The sequence below is a fragment of the Lissotriton vulgaris genome, chromosome 1_1 (genome assembly GCF_964263255.1).
Source record: "Lissotriton vulgaris chromosome 1_1, aLisVul1.2, whole genome shotgun sequence".
Lineage (NCBI taxonomy): Eukaryota > Metazoa > Chordata > Amphibia > Caudata > Salamandridae > Lissotriton > Lissotriton vulgaris.
The window spans coordinates 1,833,563,583-1,833,587,816 of record NC_141685.1 but is presented as its reverse complement, the minus strand read 5'-3'; the positions used below and the strand labels follow the sequence as shown (position 1 = coordinate 1,833,587,816).

General features: G+C 44.9%; 1 protein-coding gene across 1 annotated transcript in view; it reads right to left on the bottom strand.

Annotated features, from left to right (window-relative positions):
* Nucleotides 1-24,234, bottom strand: part of LOC147751297 (leucine-rich repeat neuronal protein 3-like) — a 350,340-nt gene that overhangs the window by 199,170 nt on the left and 126,936 nt on the right. The window lies entirely within an intron of this gene.

The window sequence follows — 24,234 nt, the reverse complement described above, 5'->3', positions numbered from 1 at the left end:
ACACAGACAATGTCGGGGCGGGGGCCGGGGGGGGCGGGGGCCTAGGCGGGCGGTTGGCCCTGAAGCCTCATTACCCCCGGACAACGTCGGGGCGGGCTGCTAATATTAGATAAAAAAGGAAAATAAATTCCACTAATGTGCAAACTGTTACTACTTTCTAGCTAAACAACATATTTTTTGAGCTATCAGAGTAATGGTTCGGAACACGTTTAGGGTTACATATTTCATTAAAAAGCTAGATTTCTCCAGCTGTGCATCATACTGCAGTCTGATGAGTGAAGTAAACTTTATATCTTACTGCATATATAAGACACATGCCCTTTAGTTATTGGGACCTGAAAAAAGTGCATGCAATGACCTTGCCATTACCTCCACTGATGTACACGAAATGTTGATTGTTTCTAGATGCATTCTATTGTTTTTTATTGCAATATATTACAAAGTAGACGGAGTAATTTTGTAACTTAGTAGAAAAAGCATTAAACAAATGATTTCTCTTGGAACTACTGACCAATTGCTTTGCCTTTCTCTTCTGAGAAACACATACGTTTTTTGACCCAGTTGTGGTAGAAGTGATTGGTCTTTCCAGATGCACAGGAGATGACCAAAATATTTCAACCCTCTTGTGTTTAAAATGTCACTGGGGAAACAAAATCACCTTAACTGAGCACTTAAGAAGGCACTCTGCAAATAATGATAGTAAGCACTACTTTTTTAAAATTCACCAACTTTAGGCTCTAAAACTATTTGCGAATCGGACATTATGTTTGCTTTCTTATTTTCATCGTAAAGCGAGGCAACAAGACCCGATATGTAACCTTCACATAATTTTGCAGTGAATGTTTTAAATAACATATTGGGCCATATTTAATTCAAGAGTATATTTAGTACACTAGCGTCATTATGGATGATAAGCAACTCCAGATATTCAGTGTCAATCTACATTTTTTATGTCACGAAAATAAATGAGGTGGGTCTGCATTTAAGCTACACATAATCAATAGAGGGTGTCTGCATTAAATGCATGATTACCGCAAGAATAGCAGTGGATTTCATTGGGTTTTGTAAATTCCGGTAAATGTACGTGATAGTCTCCTGCTGTTGCATGAAGTTTGGTTGAGATTGAAGATATTGCGCAGCTGATTAGGACCCTGAATAGATACTCAAAGGCCGGTAGCTTATTTAGTCATAAAAGGAGTAGTTTGGGGGCGTGGCTTAGAACCAGATAATTATGGCGGTGATGTCGTGAGGCTCCCGGACCGGGCTGGTGGAAACGCGCTTTGGGAGAAGTATAGCGCGTCGCTGCTCAGAGGAATATTTCTACGAACACTCGCTCGCAAAGATGTGAGCTTTCCTGCCGATTCCACACACCAAATAACTGCAGATTTTAAGGTAATTGCTGTAACAAGGAGCCGAGTCCCCGTGGCTGATATTTTATTTTGACCGTGGAGCGATTGCTGGCTTCTCCTCAGACACGGTGGGAGCAGACTTTGCCCAAAATGCCTCAAATCGCCTAAAAAGCATCAATTTTTAATACTTTCTCCAGTAGGAAGTTGGGGCAGAGCTGCAACGCAGTTTCTGATCACCCTTCTGCAAGTAGTGAGGAGATGAGGGTGAAGCTCCATTTTAGAAATGTTGCACCTATTAAGATGAGCATATATACAGCTACAAGCAATTTTTCTGCACCATATATTTCTTTTTGTGTGCTTGGTAAAATGTTTTATGGAGGCATTTTTACAATTATACTTTAACATTCATACTTATAGCAGGTGCCATTCTCTGATTGAGAGATTAGGATAAACCAAAGAATATACCAGTACTTTCTGCAATAATAGCTAAAGCCGCTCTTGATGTACTAAGTTTCTAGTCTCCTTATAGCCTGCAATTTATCTCAATTCCCATCTCTGTGAGGTAGTTTTTTCTGGCGGTATAATACTTCCTGAGCAATACTTTCAGGCATTCCGCTTTAGGCATCATACACGTTGATGAGTAGGACAAAAAGATCTCTTTTACCCACATCACAGCCAAAACGTATTTTTCTGAAGAACTCAACGATCTTTTCAGAACTCTCCAAACTGGAACGTTCAGGTCTCCGTGAAATTGATAGTGAAAATACCATTATGGATTCCAAGCAAGCACAACAGTCCAACATGAAATGCTTGAAAAAGGATCTCCCCTCACCACCTAAGCCAGGCTCTCCAGTCTCTAAGGAACAGTTACTTTAGGAGATAAGATAGGTTATAACAAGTACCACCTTTCATACATTTTTGGGTTCAGGGATGAGGGAGTCCAAACAAAAACGGAGTAGTACACAGGTACTGACATTTCAATAGTAGGTAGACATGTTTCAATACCAACATAAATTCAATGCAGATTCTTCAGGACTCGGGATTAAAAAGCTTACATACGATTTGTTCAGGTTCTTTATGTTTTCTGATTGTCAAAAAGTAAGTATAAACATATAAACAGTACTGAATCACAGGTATAGTATAATTAACTAATAAAACAAGTGAACTGCTTTCCTTGCATGAAGTATGAGTCAAAGCTAATGTCCCCTCACTGTTGACTATTGTGCAATGCTCTAAAACCATGGATATATTATGTTAGACAGGCAGATAGGTTTGCGTGTGGACCGTTTGGTAAGTAGACAGATACATCAATATATATACAGTCTGGAAATACAGATGTGTAGACACAATGAGGGATGTAAAGGGGTATCCCGAATGCAGAGGACTGACGAAGGAAAGGTTTGAATACACACTGCTTTCTTAACTTAACCCCCACCAAGTGAACTGAATACTGGAAGGGCGGAGTGTTCCACGACCATAGGCCTGCTTCATGCTGTCTTGCTGCTGGGTGCGGAGGAGAGATGCGACCGCCTGGCGCTCTGCCCAGGACCAGGAAAGTGTTTGTGACTACCCCCCACCTGCAACAAGGCTCACTACGATTGGTGGGGACACTGCCTCCCGTAGGAAGCTGCTGTCAGCGCCCATCGCTCTATGATTCAGAAAGAGGGCCTCGATTGTTGCTTCTCACCTTTTTGGATCTATTGTTAACTCTTTTGGAGAAAGCTGGAGCTAGTCAAGCTCAACCTCAGTACTCCTACAGTACACATCACCTAACACTTATGGAGTAGAACAATAGTCTGGCCCCATCCCCTAAGACACTTCCAGAATAAAGGTATAAAATAAAAAAACGGGGATCTGACCTACAGACAATCCTAATGCACAGAAAGTCTCCCGACCCACAGCTCCTGACACATTTGACCACCAGCCAACTCTGATCCAGCTCTGAGTGGGGTTCTAATTCTTAACCACTTAGGAAGACCCCTGGTGGGACCCCTTATCAAAGACCCCTTAGCGGAAACTCGCTCAATTGCATGCAAACGACATCAAGACACCCACAGAGGCAGGATGTCTCATGCCTCATCAACCTCCCTCCGCCCTTCTACGAAATGTTTGAAAACCCATGGTCCTAACTCTTTCGCCATCATATTCCCTCCTAATCTCTCACACAAAGCAAAAAGAAACTTCAAATTTAGGTTGATTAGACAACTCCCAGAAACTCTCATCAACGATACATACCACTGTTCCTCCAAACGACAACAGAAAATGGATTTCATCTTCCACACCTAACGTCCCGTGAAATGTAACATCATACTCATATCATACTTCCACATATACAAAACAACTACCACCCCTCTCAGCTGCAAACTGATGATCTCTAACTCGAATCACCCTTCGTGCAGCAGCAACACCTCTGCTACCATCTACTGAAATGGTGTAGTCCTAACTCAAGCCAACACCAACCTAGAATCATTTGACTCCCTATTCCACACACTACGGAACACCATCACTCACTTACATTTTAAACAATCACATAACCCCTTATACCCTATCCGCCTTTCCCCTAACCTACCACCCGCTCATGCAAATTCACATAACAATCTCCAGACTCAAACAAAGTCACATAACAACCACCAGACTCACCCCACCAAGGTTAATCTCACCCCCTCAGACCCCACCCTCTCTTTCTCTTACACAACTTCCCAATCACACACCAAACAAGTCTAATCCAGAGCAGCTCTGAGATATGTCACTGTGAAAACTCCCCATCCTCTCTCCGACCCCTGCCTCTCCCTTCCCTTACCTAGAAATTCGTCCACACAGACAACCAGGGGACCCGACACACAACCGAAGTATTCCAATTCTCAACTCCCAACAGTACTCGACAAACCATTGCCTAAAACACAACAAGAGTACCACTGAAAGTTCTCGGCCAACCACAGGAGTAACATAGGTACTAATGACATCATAAACCATACTCTCACCAACATAATCTCACCATCCCTAGACTGTCCCGCACAAGACATCTTGAACATAAACTCTCCTACCCCCTCTTCAATGAATATGTCTCAAAGACTCTCTCTGGTGGAAAGCCAACTAGGGATTATATAACAGGGCCTAAGCAAAATATTATCGAACACATATAGAGCCTATCCAATGCTTACACTCCCCTCCTTCTGACTCAAACAAACAACACCCAAGCCCTCACAAGCCACAGCCACACAAATGGAATTCAACCCCCCTCCCTAACCAGCCTCAGAGACCCAAAAGAACAAGCTCCGCAATGTCAATAAAAGAAGCGACCAAACTTGCCAACTCTTATGACTACTCTACAACCAGCATCCCCAGCTCCAAGATCCACGTAATAATGCGATTTGGGAGAGACCACATCACTTCAAGAGCAGAGAGGCCACCTGCCCTCCTCACAAATATACTCATGGCCCCACCCCTGAAGAAACCTAACAACGATGCACTGCATGCTTATAAACTGCAGATCTGCGACCAAACACGCACAGAACTGGCAGAAACCATCTTAACTCAGGACATCAATATCGCTTTCATCACAGAAACTTGGCTGAATGAATCCTCCTTACCAATCTTTGACATGCTTTTTCCTCCCGGGTTGTCAATCATAAACAAAGACAGAAAGAACCATTGTGGCAGGGATATTGCAATCATCCACAAGACCAACATCTCCATAACCGAAGTAGACCCCTTCTCCTACAATACATTTGAATATCTGTCCTCCACCATTGGGACGAAGGTCAACAAAACAATACACTGCCATCTCCTCTACAATCTGCTACACTTTTCCGACCTGATAAAACACTATTCACTCTTAGAATCCAACAGCATAATACTAGGGGACATCAACCTAAATTGGAATGAAGGAAAATAACACCCTGATCCAATCCCTAAACGAACTTCTTCTCAACAATAACCTTATCCAACACTGCACAGAACAAACGCATAATAGAGGCTCATTCCTAGACACCATTATAGCTCAGGAATATACAGTTACTATCGACCACATCCTTCCTGTCGACTGGTCAGACCACCACAGCATCCTATTTCACATCAACCATCTATCTCACTGCCTTCCCCATCCACAGGATGCCCTTCACTGGGCAGAAATCTAAAACAGATTACCCTTGATGACCTGGAAGAAAAGGTAAGAACAGTACTTCCCCTCAACACAAATGAACTATCTACAACTGATCTCACTACACACTACAATACAATGACAACCATACTAGACCAAGTATCCCCCCTGAAGCAAAAAAGAGTCAGGAATAACCCATCGAGAGCCTGGTTCATTACAGACCTAAACTCTGAAAGAAGACATTTAAGAGCTGCAGAAAGACTCTGGTGGAACAACCCGTCCTCAATCCACCTTGACCAACTCAATCAGAATGCGGGAAATATAAAAAGCATATCAACAACAAAAAGTCTACTTTCTTCTGTAGTGCTCTAGACAATGCCAGAAATCGTCCCAAAGAACTCTTTAACATTATCAAAACACAGACAACGAAACCTCCCGCATCAACCATGCAGGCTCCCAAAGAACAATGTGACACCTTTGCCAAGTTCTTTCACAACAAAATAACCAAGATTGAACGCTCCCTTGATGACCACCTCTTGTCATCCAACGATAATCCGCCTCCCAGCAACGAGGGAAACAACCACCCTTGGCACCCTCCATGCGGCTGGAAGTCATTCAACCCCATCTCCGGAGCAGTCATCACGGAAATCATTATGAGGTCCAAACCTTCTTCACAAATAGCTGACCCTATTCCTGCCCAACTGGCTAAAAAGCTCAACCTTACCCTAGCCCCTCTTTGGGCAAGATTATAAAAAGCTCCTTAAGTACTGGAATCATGCCAGACTGTCTAAGAATCGGAAAGGTCACACCATTATTAAAAAAAAAACAGGAGCAGACCCAAACAACCCCAACAACTTCAGACCGGTCTCTAATCTCCCACTCCTATTCAAGATCCTGGAAAGATGTGTTCTCCTCCAACTCAACCAACACATTGACAGCAACAACCTTCTAGATACTCACCAATCAGGCTTCAGAAAAGGTTGAAGCACAGAAACAGCGATCCTGAACATCATATATGATGTCTACAAATCACTCAATGCAGACCGTGGCTACCTACTCATACTCCTTGCCCTATCGGTAGCCTTTGATACAATTGAACACAATCTGCTCATACATGTTATGTTATGTTATGTTATGTTATGCTATTTTTATTTGTACCGCGCACAGCTGCCCCAGCAAAGGGGCGTCCTGGCACTTTGAAAAGGTAAACACAACACAGCATTAAGAGCAAGCAGAAGGGAAAAGAGACACATCAATGGGGCTAGACAAATAAAAAGGTCTTGATGGCCCGTCTAAACTGAAGGAGCTCATCAATGGCCCGGATTTGCGGAGGAAGAGAATTCCACCAGCTCGCCGCCAGGACTCGGAAGGAGCGGCCACCAACTCTGCTCAGCTTAAAACGCGGGACCACTGCTAAGTTCTGGCCTAACGATCTAAGAGTGCGGGAGGGGACATAGGAAATCAGCAGTTTCTCCAGATTTGTGGGGAGGTACCCTTCAGGATTTTAAATGCAAGGCAAAGAACCTTGAATCTAATCCTCTGCTGCACAGGGAGCCAGTGGAGAGAGCGCAGGGTATTGGACACCGGGCACCGCCTAGGCAGACCTGTCACCAGTCGGGCCGCCGTGTTTTGAACCCGCTGCAGACGAGAGAGTTCTGACTGGTTAACCCCCGCCAGTAGTGAGCTGGCATAGTCCAACCTGGACAACACTGATGCTTGGACCACCAGTTGTCTTGTGGGTGCATCAAAGAATTTGAGGATGGGTCGAAGTCCTCTGATGATGCCATAGCAAGAAGCCGCCACCTTCTTGGTATGACAGATGAAACTCAGAGAAGGATCAAGCCACACCCCCAGGTTTTTTATCTCTGACGCTGGGAGGGGAGTCACACCCAAACCCGAAGGCCACCATTTATCGCCCCACAAAGCCACCTGTTTACCAACCACCATAATCTCCATCTTCTTGGTGTTTAACTGGAGACAGTTGGAATTCATCCAGTTAGCCACTTCCCGCAGACCCTCACAGAACCTGGGAGCCTCCAGACCTGAGTCCCCGCTCAGTGTGACCGCCAGCTGCGTGTCATCTGCGTAAGAGACCATAGTCAGTCCCCACCGCTTAACGACCGCAGCCAACGGTCTCACATACAGATTACAAAAGGGTGGGACTCAGTGATGACCCCTGTGGGACTCCCTGGTCTAACGGGTAAGATGACGACTTACCGGGCGGGATCGCCACCTGGAATGTCCTATCCGTAAGGAAGGATCGAAACCAGTGCAAGGCGGAGCCAGAGACGCCCACCTCCTCAAGGCGCCGAAGCAGAATCCCGTGCGAGACCGTGTCGAAGGCGGCACTGAGATCTAATAACAATAGTGCCGCCGTCCGGCCTGAGTCCAGCACGGAACGCAAATGCTCGACCATAGAGAGAAGGGCCGTCTGCGTGCTGTGACCCGCACGGAACCCGTTCTGAGTAGGGTCAAGAATGTTAAACCTACCAAGATGGTCTGAAAGAGTGGCATTCACATGGGCCTCTGCTATTTTCGTGGCCCAAGGGAGAAGGGAGATAGGGCGGTAGTTTTCAGGTTTAAGGGGGCCGAGGGTCGCCTTCTTCAGGATTGGCATGACTACTGCCTGCTTCCATCTGACGGGAACCACTCCAGAAGAGAGGGACAGGTTGATCAAAGACAGCACCGGGGTGCAACAGACCGGCCCCAAGGTCTTAAGTTGGGCCAGTTTCAGCGGATCTGCCGGAGATCCAGACTTGATTTTGGCGCTGAGAGAGTCAAACACCTCCATAGATAAGGGGGGTAAGATAGAAAGACACTACCCCTCACCTAAGGTGCAACCAACCTGCTCTAACGTCAGGGAGCCCGTTGGGAAAGTGCGATAGATGGCTTGCACTTTTTCATAGAAAAAGGAGGCCAAACCCTCACAATGGGTGTCCGAGCATATTTCCACCTCAGTTGCTCTCTTCGCCATCAGGTCCTTTAATACTTAAAATAAATTTCAATGGATTAGCAGAGTTCTGAAACTGTTGGGCATAAAAGGAAGCGCGAGTTTGACACACTGCCCTGTGGTAGATCTTAACCTTGGCCAGATAACAGATCTTCAAATCTGGGTCATACGACTTCCTCCATAATCTTTCGGCCTGTCTACAAACCCTCTTAAGAGATGCCAAGGTACTGTCATACCAAGGACTCGGCTCCTTCCGACGACACTTAGACCAACACATAGGAATCAGAGAATCAAGGGCACCAGATATCCACTCACAAAAGGCGTCATATCCACGATCAACCTCGGTGAGCGGGCCTAAAGGAGCCTCCTCGAGCAGATGGTAGAAATCTTCCAGTCTTAATTTGTTCCAGTGACGTTTAAGTCTGTCCTGTGATAGAAAAGGAGAATCAGACGAAGAACATGCCGTTTTTCGCCAGCATGTGGTCTGTCCAGACCAACTGAGAGGAACCAAGAACTCTGAATCCTCCTAGGTTTGTAAAGAAAGGGTCAAGAATATGACCACCTCTATGTGTGGGGAAAGTAATCATCTGCGAGAGCTGTAGAGCCTCAAGATCCGCCAAAAAGCTCCTGATGGAGGGTAAAGAGGGGCCTTCCAAATGGAGTTTAAGATCTCCCATAACATTAAAATTGGCGCATCCTAGTGCCTCTGTACTAATATACTCAGGAAGAACAGCCCTAAAAACGGAGTCGCAGCCCGGAGGCCGGTATATTAATAAACCAGAAAAGGTAAACTGGTGACTAAACGCTATTTTAAATGAGGCACCCTCACACCCCAAAAGTTCAGCGGCTTTCCACTCGCAAGGATAACACCGTTTGGTGGCCATCGCGATGCCTTCACCTCTAGTGGTCCGATTTAAGGTAAAAACAGCATAATCTGGGGGAAAGGCTAGGTTAATTATCGGGGAGTCAGAGTCCTGGAGCCAAGTCTCAGTCAGGAAAAGCACATCAGGGAAACCATCAATGAGAAGATCGTAAACCTCCTGATGGTGCTTTACCACTGATCTGACGTTTAAGCTCCAGATACTCAGGTCCCATTGTCCTGCCCTCTTTGTAACAGGAATTGAAAGCCCCAAGGAGCGGATAAGAGAAGGGGGTTCCAATGACCAGGCACCACACCTACAATGATATGGGCCACAAAGTGGGACCACCGGCGAAAACTCGCAGCGAGTACATCGATCCCGAAGGGCCAGTAAATCGGCCCTACTGTAAGTTCTCAGAGGCAAAGTCATGATATCCAGTTCCAAAGTTCTGCCGCGGCCCGCGCCTCCTTAGCGCAGACGGACGCAGACGGGCAGGACTCTGGCACGACTCAGGCACAGCGAAGGCACGCCCGCTGCGCGTAACCGCTGCGCGTTGAAGGGAGCTTTAAATAGGCGTCCCTCCACTCAGCCGGAGCGCTAAACCGCTCGTCAATAACACCCACTGAGAGTAAACACCACTCCAAGATGGCGCCCAAAGCCAATCCCACCCCAGAAACCGGACCCGCCAAAACAGCGGTGAAGTGACCGATTATTGTGCAGGTAAGGGGGGTACAATGAGTCCTGTTAAAATCAGGGGAAAATACAACTAAGATTAACACAAATAGTCACAAGGGTAGCTTTAAAAATAGTAGCGCGGTAATTAAGGCGCATAGCGCGATGCATGGTGCGAGTACCTTCTCAGGGCAGGTCGCCCTAAATTGGCGTCCCTCCACTCAGCCGGAGCGCTAAACCGCTCGTCAATAACACCCACCGAGAGTGAACACCACTCCAAGATGGCGCCCAAAGCCAATCCCACCCCAGAAACCGGACCCGCCAAAACAGCGGTGAAGTGACCGATTATTGTGCAGGTAAGGGGGGCACAATGAGTCCTGTTAAAATCAGGGGAAAATACAACTAAGATTAACACAAATAGTCACAAGGGTAGCTTTAAAAATAGTAGCGCGGTAATTAAGGCGCATAGCGCGATGCAGAGCGCGAGTACCTTCTCAGGGCAGTCCACAGGGCAGGTCGCCTTAAATAGGCGTCCCTCCACTCAGCCAGACCGCTAAACCGCTCGTCAATAACACCCACCGAGAGTGAACACCACTCCAAGATGGCGCCCAAAGCCAATCCCATCCCAGAAACCGAACCCGCCAAAACAGCGGTGAAGTGACCGATTATTGTGCAGGTAAGGGGGATACAACGAGTCCTGTTAAAATCAGGGGAAAATACAACTAAGATTAACACAAATAGTCACAAGGGTAGCTTTAAAAATAGTAGCGCGGTAATTAAGGCGCATAGCACGATGCAGAGCGCGAGTACCTTCTCATGCACACCGAGAGAGAATTGGTGCTGATGAGGTGGCCTTACATTGGTTTACCTCCTTCCTTCACAACCGCTTACAAAGAATAAAAATTAACAACTTCACATCTGCTCTACTCTCCATAACCAGGGGAGTCCCACAAGTATCAGTTCGCTCCCTGACAATGTTTAACATCTACATGGAGCCCCTCACCTCCATACAAAAAAAAGCCAATATACCCTTCCGCCTCTATGCAGAGGATACCCAGGTCTACCTAGAAACTTCCTCAACTGGAGACATTCAGAAACTAAATAATACTCTGCAAGAAGTCCAACACTGGCTATCCCACAACCACATAAAGCTCAACCAAGACAAAACAGAAATCCTCTTCATATCCAACAAGGAGCAGACCCCTCTAATCACAGAATGGCTAACATCCATTGAAACTCTTAATTGCAATCTTACCCTGGCATACTCTGTAAAATCCCTGGGAATCACTCTTGACCCAAGCCTAAACATGGACAAACACATCAAGAACTCAGCAAGGAGTGTATTTTTGAACCTAAAATTACTTAACAAAATAAAACCCTTCATCACCCCCCCAAAGACCTTAAATTGCCAAACAATCCTTGGTTCTGTCCAGATTGGACTACGGGAATGCAACACACATGGGCACGGTACAATCTCACTAAGCTCCCCTCCGATCAACTCTAAATGCAGCTGCCAGGATGATCATTGGAGTAAAGAAATATAACCACATTTCTTCCTCTCTAAAAGAGAGCTAAAATGGCTTCCAATCGAATTGCGTGCCAAGTTCAGAACTGCTTGTCTCACACATAAAGCGCTCTTCACACAGGAAAACTGGTCTACCTGGCTTCGAAACTCAAAAAGGCAGGACAAATGAGGAACCTCAGGAGCACCAACACTCTTCTTCTCATTCCACCGAAAACTCGCAAACAAAAAACCCAGTCCTGCTCCTTCTTGAGGAATGCGCCCAAAATGTGGAACTCCATATCAGTCCCCATCAGGACTAGTCCCTCCTTCGTAAGCTTCAAAAGCCAGCTCAAAGACCTTCTCCTCAACCATACTCTTCTGAATGGAGAGATGACTCACAATGTGTCAAAGGTACACCACCAAAGAAATCCTGCACAGTGCAGAACATAGACACTTCAATAAGAAGGCTTTAGATTGCCTGCTGTTTGACTCGCTTCCAAGACCACCTGAAAAAGATTCGACAAAAGTCAATACTGTTTATTGTAATACTTTATAACTGATTGCCTCACGATATATGTTGTAAAGTGCTCTGATACTTTGGGTCTGGCTAGCGCTATGTAAAACTCCTAAATAAATAAACAAATAAAATATATTGGTCATTTATCCCAATTCCGACACTAAAAATTCATGCACACCTATGTAAATGAGCCTAAAATGCTTGCAATACAAAAAATATTACATAGAAAGGTGCAGAGAGATTCAGAGTCCTATTTACAAACTTTTAGGGCAGTGCCGCAAGCCTTCTTTCTCAAAAGAAAAGGGCAGGAATGTGCCATATCTCTGAGATAAAACGCCTTACTGTCCTCTTCTTCAGTGCTGGAAAATATTGGGTGTCATGTGCCAATGCATGGATACGGCGCATTCCTGCCCTTTTCTTTGGAAGAAGGGCAGTGCAGCAAGAAGGCTTGCGATGCTGCCCCACTCCAAATGTTTATAAATGGTCCTTCACCAGACCTTAGGATTCAGTCCGGTCCCGACACGCAGATCCTTAGGACTCGTGCAGTTTTTTACGGCGGATTGGAGACGACCGCCCAGCCCTCCCTTGCCTTGCCCCCGCGCAGGCTTAAATTCAATTCCTGACGATCGCTTCTGGTCGCCCCTTATCAAGTTCTTTCCCAGCACGCCCCAAGTCAGACAACCAAGTCCTGATGATGATCCTTACTAACGTGGATCGAAACGCAGTCGACTTTACAGCTTAATAATTGGCGTACTTTACTATTGTGGTTCCAATAATGAAAAAATCTGTAATCTGTGATATCACTTTGTCACATGATCTGAGCCACCCACTGTAGATAACTTGCACCTTGTTCACAGTGCGCCGTCCATGCTGTCCACTCCCTCACTTGCGTCGCCACCTTCAGGACAGTCACTTTTGAAGAGCACCAAGTTTTATATGGTTGTCACTTAATTGAGTTTATGCAGTGCTGCTTAATAACTATATATTACTGACTATGCACGTATATCATAAAATAAGATAATTGATTATCTTGTCTTAAACTTGAAGAGTGTTCTCCTTCTTTCCTTTCAGCAATGCGATGTGCATGCATATTTAATTGACTGTTTATTTTTACCTATTGGGACATTGTTTTTGATTGTACCTTCCTTACCCAGTCCTAATTAGGTATATGGGTAATACTCCTGTTAATTGTACTATACTTTTAGAAAGTAGGCATTTTCTTGTTTAACCAACTACCTATTTGTATATTGACCATCTGGGTTTGGAGTCACAGGGGCTGGAAATGTCCATTCGCTGTAGACAGCCACAGGAGGGGTTTGAGGTGTGCCTGACCCTTCCCGGATGACTCAGAGCTGAGCTGAATAGACCTTGGCTGAATTTAGAGTAATGAGAGGAGATTTCCGTGCACCTGAATAGGGCCTGTCTCCCTTGAACAATGCTGTCTCAATCTCCTGTGGTCATACTGCACCAGTGAGGAGAAAACTGGTTTGGACTGGGCTCAGAGACCCTTGCACAAAGCGAACAAAGACATTTTGGGGAATAAGTATTAGACATAAAACCCCTGAACTTTAGATCACTTCTGGACTCAATAGGAAACGTTGCCAAGGAGAAGAGCTGAAGAGCTCTGAGGAGGAGTAATACCCCTTTGCTGTGTGCTATGTGTGGTTGGCCTACAGCGCTGTTTCTGCCAAGGAGAGGACAAAGACTAGAAATTTGCTTTGAATCTTCTTACACAAGATCTCCAAGGGCCTGTGTGTTCTGGCCTCCTGTTCTGAAGTCTCAGGGACACAAAGACCTCCCAGCTTTCTTGAACTCTGCTGCTGAGAGTTCTGACCTGCAAGGAGGTACCTGTTCCAGTTCTGGGCCTTTGGAGGTTGCGACTGCTGCTGGGAGCTGGAAGAAACTTGAAGAGCGAAGAAAATCAACGCATCACTCTTCTTGTAGCTGCTTTTCCGACGCCACATCAATGTGCGAGAAGACTCTCCGCACATTGGCGCGCCACTGCCAGAACCGATGCAGTGCCTGTCGCCGCTGCCAGAGCTAATATATTGAGGGATCTGGGACAATGTAACTGACACAGCGCCGCTCGATGCTGCTGCATCGATAACCACCACAGCCCAGATTTCCATGCATTGTACCTGTGCAACAAGTTTTCCCAACGCATCACCCTTGGACCAGAACTGTCTCGGAATCAATGCATCACTACCCCATACAGACCGAATTCGATGCCTCACTTCTCCTGTGTGCAGCAGAACTGTTGCATCGGCTCCCCATGGTCTCAGGAACTGACAAATCTTTTTGTTTTATAATGCTTTCCATCTGTCCGGCTGTTTGGCGTTGTGAATTTTGTCGCAACTACAGGTACTTTGTGAGAAGTCATGCATCAATAGTTTTCTATGGCCCAAGTTGTTTGAAACATTTTAGAGTCATATTCTTATTACATGTATGTTGGATTTTTGTCCTTTTGGTTGTGTTGAGTTTAGATAAAGATACTCTATTTTTCCTAAACTGGTGTGGTTTCCATTTGTGGTATTATCACTTTATTACTGTCTTTTGAGTACAAATACTTTACACATTGCCTTTAGGATAAGTCTGTCTGCTCTTGCCAAGCTACCCAGGGGGTGAGCAGGGGTTATCTACAGTGTGTTTCCCCCTCCCTGACTAGAATCAAGGGTCCCTATTTAGAGTCCAGGCGAATGCAGCCATGTCAACTGTTGTTTTGGGATATGTGACCAGATCTCCAAGATGCAACATGGTGTCGGGACATGTGCAATGTGTTCCAATCTGCTGCGGCTGCAGGTACGTAGTTACTCATCCAAGAAAGCGATTGCAGCTTCGTAGGCTAACATTTCGCCAGTCCCTTTTTATTACCAGGATCACATATCCAGTGACGACTGTGCTGGATGGGTGAGGGGTGAGTGTGAGCCAGCCCTCAGGGAGTGGTTGGTACTGGCAACACCTTGAAAGTGATCACTGTTAAAGTGGAAACAGAAAACACCAACATAACACAGACAACTGTGAAGCATCATGGAGGTAGCCGGAGCAAGTGCAGAGGTCACCCAATATTCAATCAGAAAAGGTCATGACTTGTGGTGCACTGAGGTAGGGCACTAGAGCTGAGCGTGCTCATGTGAAGTAATTGTCAATGAGTGTGTCCCTTTGGGATATTCCTGCTGCACCTGCAGTGGGGTGTCTTACACCTGCCTCATCATCATCGTAACCAGGTCTTCCACACTGCCTGAGGAGACATTGTTGCATCCGCAGTCCACAGCATGTAACTCAATCATAAAGGGTCCAAGAGTTGTGGTGCACAGAGTTAGTGGCACCTGTGAAGCTCAGCAGGTGCATAGCCTGTGATGATGCATCGTCCGCGAGGGTCAGGTATGGATTTGATGTGTGTGGGCCCTGCTGACTTCAGTGAGGTCCGGAGGCAGCGGTCAGCAATGGCCCACAGCCACGTGGTGTTAACTTTAGTGGCACAGAGATTGTGGCACCTGAAGAGCTGAGTGGATGCACAGCCTGCGATGATGCGTAGTCCGTAAAGGTCAGGAATGGATTTGATGTGTGTGAGCCCTGCTGACCGCAGTGTAGGCCGGAGGCAGAGGTCCGTAGGGACCCACAGCCACACAGCATTGACTTGTGCTGCACAGATTAGTGGACCTTATGGTATCTTCACATTATCAGGGGGTGGCGCTTGATCCAGGAAGCTATGGTTTTTCTGAGCTGATTACCTCACAAGCATCATGTCTATGACATCAGCAGCCCAGCAAATGAGGATAGGTGTGCTCACATCAGAAATCGAAAGCTTGGAAAAGGTAAGCAAAACTTAGGGTGAGAGCTTATCTAGTGTTTCCCTCAACCAGAGTGTGTGTTTTAGTTTTTTGCATTTTTACAACTGATTTAAAAAAAAAATGAATATGATAAGCAAAATAATTCAAGGCGATGCGCCATTGCCCACAAAAGCCAGCCACCACTGCTGGTGATTCCATTCAACATTTTCTTTTACTGTGGTTGATCATGAAATGAATGCCACGCCGATGAGTAATAACAAACATGTTGTCAATAGTACCAACAGACTCTTAGGGGTAAACGTGCTTTCTATAACTATGCTTGCTATGTTATCATCTCTTGGGGAAATGTTTTGCCTAAAAACACGGCTAGCCATAGAGTCACCCTATATTAAGTTGACCTGTTACATCATGCCAACTAGGCTTGCCATGGGGGCCTTAAAATAATATGTTAAGATTAAAAAATGCTCCTAAATGGTGGTGTACGGTGGAATAACGATGTAAAGATGGTATAACCAGGCGTGGCCGGTACAGGTAAGAATGATGGGGTGAGGCAGGAGTCGTCAGACTACGGGGATAGGTAAAATAAATTAAAAAAATAATGAAAACTGCTTTACTTGTGATCCCCACATCGCCAGCTCAGAGATACGGCGAGTGCAAGGTAAGTGGCTTTATTAATTTTCGCTATCCCATCATCTGCACCACTCTTAACCTGTACTGGCTGCGCCTCGGTATACCTATCCGAAGAATGAAGTAAGTATGCTGATGCATATTTGTATACCATAACTTGTGATTTCTTTCATTGCTACCCTTTTGTTTGTCTCGCGTTCAGTATAAGTCAGGCAAGTTGCAGTTTATTTGAACAATATCAGACCTTTCTGTATAATTGTTTTGAAAGAGCTCTATTAATCTGACAATGTTTCAAGTAATGGTAGATATTAAAGTATCCAGAACTGGCCACCGATTTGTTTGATTTAAACTTTTAAATCCTGTGAACTAGAAAACGTGAACGAAATAGCGATGACTCATTCTAATATTGGGGCATACTACCAAGCATAAGCGATAATTATCACTATGCTTGGTTTGCGGCAATAATTTTATCGCCGTGTTTCGCCTATTTTTATCGCTTAGGAGCCTTGCTATTATCAAGGTTAATCTCCTAAGCGATAAAAATCGGCGGAAATGCATGAATATCGCTGAAAAGTCAGCGATATTCATGCATTACCAAGCTAATGCTTTTAGCCATGTTATCCACCTACCATGGGATAACATGGCTAAGAACTGCTCAGGGCAGGCGTTAGCTTTTGGAGATAGTCGCGCTTAGCGCAAATATTTTCAAAAGTTGGTAATCGGAGATAGCGATGTTAGCGACTATTTTCAGTCGCAAACATCTTGGCACGCCCACTTTGCATGTCATTAGCGATAATTATCGCTGACATGCAAAGTGGGCCCCTAAATGCCCGCTATCACCTACAAGCTGTCGCTAACTGGTGTTAGCGACAGCTTGGTAATAGGGCGATGAAATTATCGCCGCATTAGCAGGAAAAAGTCCCGCTAATGCGGAGATAATGGCCCTTGACAATATGCACCACAGACCCTATCATGTGGAGAACTTCGACTCATCTCCCATGAAATAACAGTGTAGCCTCTTCAGGAGATCTATAACATTGTAGCGTTTCTTGTACATTCAAAGTTCATTTTACATTTCTTTAGCGTACGCCTGTGTTTGTGCAACTTTTGGTTATTCCCATTTTTTCGTACAAGTTTAACGATTTCATTGTATGGAAATGCAACAATTTTCAACTCTTAAAAATGAGATGAAAAGGGGATTTTGCAAATGAAATTGTTTGTAGGAAAAACCCTTCCCCACAACACCCATTATTTATTGCGGTAGTCCCTCGAAAAATTCCTTCCCAGACGACACAATTGCACATAGGAAGTAGTGCCCCGTTGTATTCGGAAATTGGCAACGACCTTCATAATGTTGGCAAATACCTACTTACGTTTTTATAAATAAAATAAAAAAACGCTAATAACAGTCCCCTGTCATGGATTTTCTCACACTAGGATTCTACCAAATCTCATTTGTGCAGACAAATTTAGATCATTCTTGCTTCTGTTCTGGAGTGCTAGTTCTACTTGTTACCTGTAGAAAAGTAAAAATCCAATACTTCTATAATAGTCTTATGTGAGTAGATCCACTTTCTTTATGTTGCACCTTCACTCTTCATCGTCTGCTTTTCGTTCTATTCCTGTGGCTACGATTGGAATTCTTTTCTTTACATATCGAGTTGCTCATTTCGTTTCAGTTTTGAACCAAAGTTAGGAATTTTAATTTCACAGAAAGCCCGTTCGGCTCAATAAAAATGTTCCCTATATTCATACACAAGTCTCTGACTCAGCAAAACAGTGACCTATTAAATGGTACCTTTAAAGCTTTCGGGAATGCTTTCGGCACCAATCTTTGATGGAAACTTCAATATAAAATATTTAGTTTCAGGAAAACAAACTAGGTATAACTGAGCTTTCCATCAGGAAACTAATCTCTGCAGAATGGCTGCCCTTGAGCTAGTTCTTTGTACAACAGCATGTTTGAATGTAGTGCCAGGAGCACTGAGATGCAGAGTTAACTCCATGTCTTGAATGATGTCCTTCCTCGGAACACAGAAGGTGATTATAATTGGACGCTAATCCTACTTGTTTTCCACACTAGCATTTTTTCTGGTAGATGTGCTGTCTTTAGTCTCTGCAGTAATTCGATCCTATAGGCAATATAACACCCTGAAATGGGGAAAGTTAAATTAAGCTCTGAGACCAAAACCAGGAGCTATTGTTTATTTTGTGCTACAGTTGCACCAAGAATGCATCTTTCTTTGATATAATTTGAATAAACTATTTGCAATGAAATCAGTAATCAATCCACTGCTGAGGAAACATCATGACTGTCCGGTGAGAGGGCTTTGGCATTAGGCTAATGATGTGCCAGCAGCAAGGGAGCATGTGAGAGCCATTGGCTGCCAAAGATTCTTTAAACTATATTATCCAAGCCTTTTTAAGGAGATACTAATCCTGACAAGAAAGTGAATATAACCTACAGCTCAGGCTTAGTAGATTGAGCCCATTGCGGTATGAACTTCCCTGGAGAAAATGCTTCTAAGCAGTTTGAGACTTTTTCTACTCTACCTATTGAACTGGCTTAACTATGATGAATATGTTGCAGGAGCAGGGAGACTGAGAAGGTACTTTGCACCGAGAGTCAATGGACTTCTCTAGGCTGTTGATCGTGCGCTACCACAAAGATATGAACATATGCACACTTGAGGTCATAACTTGAGGTGCTCAGGCGAGAGCTGGAGAGAGAGGTGTGAGAATGAGAATGTTTTCACTAGTGTGTTGACTTTTAGACCTGACTGCCAGTCACAGAATAGACAGTTTGCAGAAGGGGTTTGCAAACATTCACCAGCATTGCTGGAGTTGTTTGGGTTGTGAGGCAGAGAAACTTCAGTCATGTGGCTTGGACCTAGGAAACGGTTTCCAAGAACCGGTAAGGTGCCAAATTTAATGAGTTCACCCTGGTTTAAACTTAAGATCCAGAGGTGGGTCAGTCGTCACCTTGGGTTGCTCCAGGTCGTGGTGCTGATCATGTCTTGGGGTGAAAAACTCTGAGGAATCTGACAATCTTTCAAATAGTATGATGCCAGGTCACCAAATTCAAACAAGAAGGATGACATTATTTCAGGGTATAAATTCACTAGATACATTCAAAGAGCAGGGTTGGACATTCGGATCAAACTGGGTCAAACTGTCATACTACACAAGCCACTTTGGGACCAGCCACAGGAAAAGCACATTTGGTCACTAGAGACAGCACCAGTATAAATATTGCCAAAGAGCAAGCATGACCATCTGCCATCAGTAGTTCTTCTGATATCTTTAGTGGTGGTTAGTTTGCACCTGGCTACCCATTTTGATACCTGTGTTGTGTCTTCCCTTCTCTCATTTCCCTCAGTAGTTGGTCCTCCTGGATTCGTCGTCATAATCACCTTGTTGTCCTGAGTTACTGTTCCTCTCCCACAGTCTTCATCCTTCCCATGTATGAGTGCTTTCTACTCTTCCATTGCCTCTGGGGCGGGATTCCAGGCATGACTTGGGTCGTGGCTTGCTTCATCTATAGCATTTTTTTTTTGAAAATTTCTTTATTTGCAAGTTAGGTCACTGTATATTGTATAGACATTCGTACAGTAGTTCTCCACTCTGTGACATATATTTCAGTATACATTGCAAACATTTACATTTTCCGTTTTCTGCGTTCACTAACGTCCCAACTCCCTTAAAGCCTCCCCGTTCTCTCCCCCCCCCCCCCCCCGGCACTCAACATTCCACATAACAGCAATGTATTGGTTTTGCATCAATGTGTACAGTACAATCTGTATCCAGTAGGGTACCGATCCCCGGTTGCATCATATATGCGTATCAGATCTTTCCCAGTGTGTCTGCAACTCGGCTCCCCTGTACATTTGGTCACGGGCGTAGTATCCCCCTGTGAGAGATGACAGACTCAGACTAGTCCTCTTGGTCCTGCACACCTTGCTCGAATTCTATGAGTAGGGCGTTCCATTCCATTGAGATGGGATGTTTCCTAAGGCCTCTACGCTCTTCCCTGCCTAATTCCTGTCCCTCTGCCTTGCCCCACCTGACCACCTCCCCACCCCAGGTCTCTATGTCTGGCGGCCTTGCCGACTTCCATCTCATCGCCACTGACCTCTTCGCTATTAGCAATGCCAGATCCACAAATCTGGACTCCACACTTCTCTTTTTCTCTTTGTGTCCTATCCCCAGCATGCAATAAGAGGCAGATGTGTAGGGTCTATCCGGTACTATATCATTCAGTATGTGACGTATCGTGGCCCAGTAGTGTCCCAGCTTAGGGCATTCCCAGAACATGTGTAACATGCCTGCGTCTTCCTGCCGGCATCTGGGGCAAGCATCGGGCGCAGTCGGGAACATTATGTGAATTCTTCGAGGAGTCAAGTATGCCCTGTGTATAATCATCAATTGTATAAATTTAAACCTGGGGTTCCGAGACACTTTCTTCGGCAATTTCAATACCAGGTCCCATTCTTTGACGCTCAACGCCACTTCCAGGTCCTCCTCCCATCTCAATTTCAGGGGTTGTAGGGGGTCAGCCCTGCCCTCCCGTATCCCAGCAGTCAACCATTTGGTCAAGTGTCCGCCCGCCCCCATGAGGTACTGCATAGTGATCAGCGTGTTGGTGGTGGGCTCCACCCCGTCCCCCGCCCAATGGGTGCCTATGTAGTGTGCCAATTGTGCATGCTGCAGAAAAAGCGCCCTTGGCGCCTGGTGAAGCCTGGCGAATTCCTCATATGGCAATAGCCTGTTATCCGAGAAGAAATCCCCGATTTGTGTTATCCCCGCCTCCTGCCACCCCCGTAGTCTTCTTTCCGTCATTGGACCCGTCCCCAGCGGTATGCCCAGCAGTGGTATCGAGGGTGCATAATTCGACCGCCCGTTTGTATACCTGACCGCCCTCTTCCAGTACACGAGGGCCAGTTTGAGTAGGGGTGGAGTCGACGCCGGTGCCTTGGCCCCTGGCAGTAACAGCCGATGTATGGCCCCCCGGAGTCTGTCGTCCTCTGTCATGTTCAGTTCGTGTAAATTGCGGCCAGCCAACCAATAAGCTAGCCATTGCAGTTGGCACGCACAGCTGTAAGCGAATAAATCAGGCACTCCCAAGCCGCCCCTATCCGTGGGTAGCTGCAGCCGGGTCATACTTATGCGTCTCCTGCCCTTCCCCCATATTAGGTCGAGCAATAGAGTGTTAAGTTTCTTAAAATAAGGCATAGGGATAGAGACTGGTAGATTCGTGAAGAAGTATAGGAGACGCGGCAGTACCACCATTTTTGATATAGCCACCCTCCCTGCCACCGATAGCGGTAAAGTAGTCTAGAACTGTACCCGAGCAGTGAGGTTGGTCAGTGCTCGCCCCAGGTTCCCGTCCAGCAGGTCCTGTGGTTGCCGGTATATCTGGAGACCCAGGTACTTGAATGTTACAGGCGCTACCTGGAAACAGTGCGGCGGAAACTGAACATGTGTTCCCGCCACCGGGCTCCGAAAGCCAAACCCATACGACTTTGTCTCATTAATGGTGAGGCCCGATAACTCGCGGAAAGCCTCAAAGACCCGCGGCAGCGGTGTCACTGGGTTATTTATGTCCCTGAGGAAGAGCAGTATGTCGTCGGCATACGCCGATATGACATGATGGGTATTGAGCCTAGTAATCCCCACCGCAGCCGCCATAGTTCGGACTTTCAGCATTAGGGGCTCCAGGGCGATTATAAACAGCAGTGGCGAGAGAGGGCACCCCTGCCTTGTGCCTCTCGCTATGTCTATCCGATCAGAGATGCAGTTGTTGGTCCGAACCCGTGCCGTAGGCTTCCGGTACAACAGAGATACCCAGTCTATAAATCCGGCGGGCAACCCAAATTTGGTCATGGCCGCGAACATGTAGTCCCATCTGAGTGTATCAAACGCCTGCCGTAGGTCCAGCGAGATACAACCCTCGGTGGCACTTCCCCCTGCGGTGGGAGACATTAGTTGGTGGAGCCTTCGCAGATTTAGTGCTGTGCTCCTGTTCGGGACGAACCCGCATTGATCGGGGTGTACCATTTCTTGGATGTGTTGAGACAGGCGCACCGCCAGTATCTTACTGAGTATTTTGGAGTCAGTGTTCAAAAGTGATAGTGGTCTGTAGTTGTCAGGTCTCAAAGCATCCCTACCCGGTTTCTGAAGGGAGACAATTAGGGCTTGTAGTGTTGTGTCGGGTAGGCCATCGCTTTTCAGTGCCTCGTTATACACCTCATGCAGGCGGGGGGCCAGTAGGTCTATGTATGTTAAGTAAAACTCCGCTGGGAGTCCATCTGACCCGTCATCTATAGCATAACCTGGATAATATACATTTCAATGAGGAGGTTGGAGAGAGGTTCATTATTTTTTGGGGGATATATATAATAAGTGTTTTTACCTATGTGCGTTTTAGGCTTCAGTTCTCTGTATCCCCTAAATATGACCATAATATTGTCATCAACATATTGTGACTGAGAAAAGATCATGGATCAAAATATTTCAGGTAAAACATTGTTTTTAGCTGTTTTACTATTATATCAATGTTTAAAATATAGTTTACAGTAATAATATTTTTAATATGGTGTTGTTGTGTATTGTGTTATGTTTTATTCTATTTTATGTGCTCATTTTTTTTATTATATATGAATTTGTATTCATTAATGCATTACGTTTTTTTAAATCTCTTTCTTATTTGTTTGAAAGAATAATAATTGATTTATTTTGTATCAAATTTTAATTTTTGGTTATTGGGTTTATTAATGGGTCGGGAAGGGAGAGTTTATTAATTATATATTTATTGATGTTTCATTTGTTGATTATTTAATATATTTTAATTGGGTGCTGTTTAAGTATATTTAATTGATATCTTATATAAAAAAATACATTCATTTATGTTAATTAATTTATATGTTATTTGCTAAATAGCTTATTTGTGTCAGTGTTTTCTAGCTTTTTTAAGTTATTTATTACATTTTGAGTTCAAGGTTTAATTCTATACAGAAGATATACAAACCTATAAGAGTAGGAAAAAGGATTGACATTTGAATCCTATGTTCAGACAAAGGACTAGGCATGGATAGTGATCTCCTGACTGTGATGAAAATCAAAGCTAAAATGTGTTGTGATTGTGTACAGGTGGTGAAGTAAATGTGTAGTGACCACACAATCTACTCACACATTAATTGCTAATTCACATGAATTGAATCCAAGATGATGAACATACGTCAGGATTGGAACTTTGAACAGTTTCATTTTCTGTCTTTGCTGAAATTATCTAGTCATATTTTCAAGTGTAACACCATGTTGTACAGTGGAAACGCTGGAAAAAGCAGGGTGTAAACCTTGAGAATGAAATACTTTTATATGTTGTTCCACTCAGTCTGCCTTACTAACACATCTCTCCACCAACCACTCAAAGGAAGCGTTACTAATCTTAATTTGCTTTGGTATTGATGCATTTCAACAGATGCCTCAATGTTTAGGGTAGAGTGTTATATTATATATAGAGGAATAATTTATGGCAAAACAAAATACAATATCTGTAAAGAATGAAGGGTCCGGTTAAGGTATCTTTTAGTGGAGTTTATTAGAGAGCAAGCAGGTCAGTCCTTTCCAGTCAGGTAACAAGCACCAACAGTAGTTTCCCTGACATTCTGGAGTGTGGATGTGGTGCATCATCTGGAACTATGGTAACAGAGGATGCACCACGAGCACAACGCCACATCTTCCTTCTTTACATTAACAGAACAAACGAACATTAGACAACATAATAATAAATGTGTGAAATAACATTGCAATGAAGTAAAACAAAAAAGTAACCAGTAACCGATATGACCCACACCCCCTCTTCT